Source organism: Chiloscyllium punctatum, chromosome 9 (genome assembly GCF_047496795.1).
Source record: "Chiloscyllium punctatum isolate Juve2018m chromosome 9, sChiPun1.3, whole genome shotgun sequence".
NCBI lineage: Eukaryota > Metazoa > Chordata > Chondrichthyes > Orectolobiformes > Hemiscylliidae > Chiloscyllium > Chiloscyllium punctatum.
Genome location: NC_092747.1, coordinates 80,254,254 through 80,260,384, shown reverse-complemented (window position 1 = coordinate 80,260,384; position 6,131 = coordinate 80,254,254).

Below are 6,131 nucleotides of genomic sequence, written 5' to 3'. Positions count from 1 at the left end.
CTAGCTGGTTTTGAAAACTTGAATTTTTGGTAAATCTTAATTGAGGGGTTTTATCAGACTCTTATTATAGAAGGGAAGATGAAAGATAGGTTAGAGGAAGTAGTTGTAAAGAGTTGTTGGTTAATTATTCTCTGTTATACTTACAGCAATAAAGTTTTTAATTTTTATTTTAAATAGTTCTTGGTCTCTCAATTTTTCACAGATTACTGCATGGGATAAATCTTTTCTGTTTTACTCATTTAAATGGAAGGTTTACCCTGTGTTGTAACACTATTAAAACCAAAACTATTTGTAACTCCGTTTTTTTTAACCCTACTTTTTACCTCCCACTCTGCAATATTAGTCTGATTTTAAAAAAGACCCCAATTAAGATTAATTTTAAAAAAGTTTCAAAATCAATCAGCCTTGTCAATTCTCCTTTGTAGATTTTCCTCTGTAGATTTTTCTCTAGGTCAGCTTCAATGTTCTGCTGCACAATCTTATTATAGACAGATCCCTTTCAGAGAGCTCTTCAGCTAGCAAGCTATATGTTGGTGTCCTTGGTAGTTCTCCATTTAACTGTTCAAAATGTCCAGTTTTATACCCCAAAACATAAGATCATTTCATTGGTTTTGATGTTGTCAAAATGCTAAATTAAAACTTGATTGGATTTTGGTATTTTGGGCATAATTTAAAGTAATTGGCCAAATTTGAATTGTTTTTGTATCATGGCAACTCAGTTGCACTATTTGTTTCACAGTCAAATGTTACGTTTTAACTTCTCTCAGTACGCTCTGTGCCCTACTAAGTCCGTGCCAGCTTCCAGTCTCTTTTAAAAGTGCAGTACACACCTACATCTTCATAACACGATATATAACTGTTGCCCCAGCAAATAAAACAAATTTGTGATCCATATTGCGGCATAGTGACTCAGTGATTAGCACTTCTATCTCACATTTCAAGGGACCTGAGTGCAATTCCATCCTCAGGCAGCTATCTGCATGGAGTTTGCACAGTCTTCTTGTTCTGGTGGGTTTCCTCTGGCTGTCGTAGTTTCCTGCTGTGATGTGCAGATTGGGTAGATTGGTCATGTGAAATTGCCCATTGTGTCCAGTGATGTGTAGGTTAGGTGGATTAGTCATGGGATGTGCAGGGTTACGGGGATGGGGTAAAGGGGCGGGTCTGGTTGGGATGCTCTTCAGAGAGTCGGTGTGGACTCAATGGACCAAAGGGCCTGCTTCCATATTGTAGGGATTCTGTGTTTCTATGAAAAGATCCAATTATGTTCTGAACCTTCAGCTTATAATAGCAGGACTCTCAGGGTCATGCCAAGTGCTGTGAAGATTTCAACAACTACATTGGAGTGAGTGCCCAAACTGCTCCTACCAAATGTAGAGTAGTTAGCATCAATGCTAAAGGTAGGGGGGGAAAGACCTTATAAAGGAAAACCCAAATGAAAGCAAGAAAAACATTTATTTTTTGAAAAACCTCAGTTAACAATATCAGAATGAAGCACCACAGTTTAATTCATTTCCTTTGGACTGGATCTGTATGTAGTCAGTTTTCCACCTCAATGTTTAAAACTTCTCTTAGAGTACAATTTCAGAATATTAAATTGTAAAATCAATTCTGTAGCTTACCATTTTTTCTTTTATTATGCCGAATGGTCCAAAACATTTGTTTTGCTTTCAAGCAAATTGAAGTGTTTTAAGCAAAACTGAAGTGCCATTAAACAACAGTATCTGTGTGGTCAAATAAAACAAAGAACTGTGGATACTGAAGATCTGAAACACAAAACTAGAAGTTGGTGGAAAATTAATGGTCCTACCATTAATTGTGTAAGTCCTGCCCTTTTGTTTTACCAAAATGCAATACCTTGCATTTATCAAAATTAAACTCCATCTGCTACTCCTCAGCCCATTGTCCCAATTGATCAAGATCCCTTTGTAATCTTAAATAACCTTCTTCACTTTCCACTATACTGCCAATTTTGGTGATACCCACAAACTTACCCACCAGGCCTCCTATATTCTTATCCAAATCATTGATATAAATGACAAATATAAGTGGATCCAGCACTGATTGCTGTGGAACACTGTTGGTCACAAGCCTCCAGTCCAGAAAACAACCCTCCACCAGAACTCTGTCTCCTACTGTCAAGCCAGTTTTGTGTCCAGTTCGCAAGCTCACTCTAAATCTTATGATTGAACTTTAGTATTTAGTCTACCATGTGAAAACTTGTCAAAGGCTTTACTAAAGTCCAAGTGTTAATATTTCAAGCCCAATGACCTTTCTTCAGAATGTTTTCTCTCCACAGATGTTGTCAGATCTGCTGAATTTCTCCAGCAATTTGAATGTATAGTGTATATATTTCTTTTGTGTAGGGGATCATTTTGTGTATTCATATTTACAACAGGCAAGTTAAATATTTCAAAACATGTGCAATGACCAAACAAACATCAGGTGAGTCACAATTAACCTTTGATATTGAAGGAGGTAGCAAGTTATTAATGTAATTTTCTCTGAAGCACTGTTGCAATGGTTGTGAAGCAGTTTTCATTTTGTGAGAGCACCATTCCACGTAGGTAACTATTTTAAGTTCTTGAATTCAGATTATTTGAACTCAGAGATCTTAGAAGTCCAAACAAATTGTACTGTAACTTTTTGTCTTTGCATTATGACTGGATCAAAAGTTGATTTTCATGTTTATTTCAGTGACAGAGAAACAAAACTTCTAAAATATTTGAACAAGTAGTTGTTTTGTTCTCCTTGATGTTACAACTACTACTGGTAGATTATATATCACAGAACCATAATATATGTTGGAATTGAATCTACTGTATGTTAATTCATCAAACATTGAGAAATATTGAGGAATACACGGGCTCCTAATTTGCAGACCACATGTCTTTCTCTATTAAAAGTTTGAGAGACCCCATGAGGGCAGATGTTGAATCAAAGTAATCAAAGAACTGTAGGAATAAAGAAGAAAACAAGAGAAAGTAGAGTCAGCAAATAGGAAACAAAAGGGAGGCAAAAGTCATGATCAGAAATTATTGAACGTAATGGTCAGTCATAGTTGAAAGTTGTGATGCTGTTCCTTGTGTTTGCATTGCAGTTTATTGAAATAGAGGACAGGAAACGTCAATCTGGGAGAAAGGTAGAGAATTGAAATGACAAGTGAACGGAAGCTCATGCTTATGGACTGAAAGCAGGCATTTTGTAATGCATTAATCAGGTTTACATTTGAACTCCCCCATGTAGAGGAGACTACCATGAACAATAAATTTAGGTTGACTAAAAAGGATGCTGTTCATCTCCTCTTTTAAAAGATGAGACTGAGACTATGGCTAGACCACTTCAGGATCTAATAACTCCAAACAATGGAAACAGCTTCTCGGCATCTACTCTTTCAAGCTCTCACTTTTTTTTTAAGTTTGAGTGATATGAGCTGCTTATGTCAAGAGCCCTTGAAAATATATTGTAAGCTGTCTTTTGAACCACTGCAGTTCATTTAGTGTAGTTAACTTAAAGTGCCATGAGGGAATAACATCATGGTGTCAGGGATTTTGCTGTATCACATGGAATGAATTGAATTGGCTAATCACTATCACTAGGGACTACAGGAGGCAACCTAAATATAAAATTGCTTACCACTGCTGGCTAAACATGTTTGGAAACACTTTAGTGTCGTCTTTTGCACTGATGTGCTGGGCTCCACTACTGTTGAGGATGTGGGTATTTGGTAGGATGGGACCAACCTCCCTCTCCATTTATTGTTTAATTGTGTACAGTCATGAATGACTAGAAGTCACGGAACTGAAGAGCTTTGATCTGATTTCTTCAGGATTGGGCTAGCTTAGTCAAGCCAACCTTGATAATGGATATTGAGGATCACCAGTCAGAATACATCATATGCCTTTGCACCCCCCCCCCCCCCACTTAGTGCCTGTTCCAAGTAATATTCAACATGAAGAAGTACTGATTCTCAGTTGAGGGAGCGCAGGAGGTTGTGATATTCACTGCTGCCACCATTGAAATATTGCTTCTGCTTTTTTTGGTATGCATGATGTCTTATGCTGTAGCTTCACCTATTTGGAACTTCATTGTTCAGTAATTTTGGCGTTGATCCCAACATAGTCACCTACAATCATTGTTCCTGGATTGTTCTCTTGACTTAGTGGTTAGGGTAGAATGAAGGACATGCCTAGCAATGATGTTAAAGGTTGTTGTTGATATCTGTTGTTGCTGGTGACTCACAGCACCTAAAGGGTCACAGTACTGAACTGCAAGATGTATTCCCAAATCTATCCCATTTAGTACAGTGGTAACATCACATATTATGAATGATGATATTTTCAGTATTAAGGTAGAGCATCTTCTCCACAAGATCTGAGAGTTGATCACTCTTACAGAGGAACCTTGATTATTCAAATAACAATTGTCCGAGTTTTGGATTGTCTAAAGAAGATCTCAGGGTCTCGATAAAAACACTACATCAAAGAGATGCTATCAACAATGATCGCGTCTTTTGTTTGCAATGATTAAAAGTGAATTCAGCGTACTGAAATGCTGCCGAGAACAGCGATGGGAACCCAGGCACTGTCCCCAAATGACTGACTTCCCGTCCTTGCTCTGTCTCCCCACACTTTCCCTGGAGTTCTACACAGGAGTGTACCCTAAAACTCCCCTTCCCTAGATAATCTCTCCAACATTGTTCTGTACATGGCAGAGTGGGAACTTGCCAAAAGGTGCACACGCACTATTTTGAGACTCATTACCAAAGGAAACAGCAGTCGTGCTGTTGGTGTCCAGTCTGACTGCTATGTCCATTCCGGGGGCGGGGTCATGCGGGTGTGGGGGTGTGGAGGTGCGTTTGCGCAGTGTGCTGCTGCCTAGTCTCCTGAATGGGGAGCACATGTAGCAAGTGTTCACTCTGTCAATCCAATTGAAGTGAAACAGTGGCGGGCAGAGGCGTCAGTAATGCTGCAGGTCCCTCACACTCAAGTGTGTGTCTGCTCAGAAACAAACATTTGAGACAGAGAGAGGGAGCAAGGCAGGCAGAGTGAGGAAAAGGGAAACTTCAGAAAACTTTGAGTCCCAGAGGAGAGACATTGAATCAGTTACCCAAATAATCAATTATCTGAATGAAATACTGCCTGTCCATTCAATCCAATAATCGAGGTTCCTCTAATGAATAAATGTATTCACAACAGGGTAATTGGTAAAGATAAGATCAAACAGGTGTTTCTCTCATTTTGGTTCTGTCATCAAATGCCATTGGTACAAACGGGCAGTTTTGTCCCTCAGAATGAGCTAGCTTGGTCAGTAGAGGTGTTATCAAGTCAATCTTGGTAATGGACAATGAGGATCACCAGCCAAAATATATCATGTGCCTTTGCCAGCCTCAGTTCCTCTTCCAAGCGATGTTCAACATGGAGAAATACTGATTCTCAGTTGAGGGAATGCAAGAAGTTTGACCTCAGACATCTTGGGATTCAGAATCAATGTTTGAGACGGGTTCAACTAAGCACACATTCATTGTCAGTTCTAGTGCCTAGACAATGCCAGGTGGTTGCTAGCTTAAGTCCTTAGAAACTTAAGTTTCAGATAATCACCTTTCACCTTTTGAAAGCATGGAAAGTGTATATCTAATCTGCACAACCTCTTGTCCACAAACATCCCATGTTTCAATCTCATAAACTGTCACAATACTAATTAGTCAAATAAGAAACTAAAACTATACACTGTTCTGCAGGCGTGATCTTTCTCAAAACAACAAATATTGGCCAGCCAGTGGTGCCCACATCCCACAAATGAATTTTTAAAAAGACCCTGTACATGAGAAGTAACATATACTTTTATAATCCTTTAAAATGAATATCAACTTGCAATTTTCCTTCCTACTTGTTTCCTATCACCTGAATGCTAACTTACTGTCTTTCTTAGCTGGGGCATCCACATCTCTATGATCTTCGACAGTTAAGTTTCTCACCATTTGGAAAAAGCATTTTCCATTCTTTCTACAGGAATAAGTAAGCTGACTTTCTCTCACATTCTCTCTTAATCAGTGATCTTTGGGACCTGATATATCTTTTATATGACTTCAGAGCTCAGGGTTATTTCCAGGTCTCTGTGTTCAGAGGTGTGCA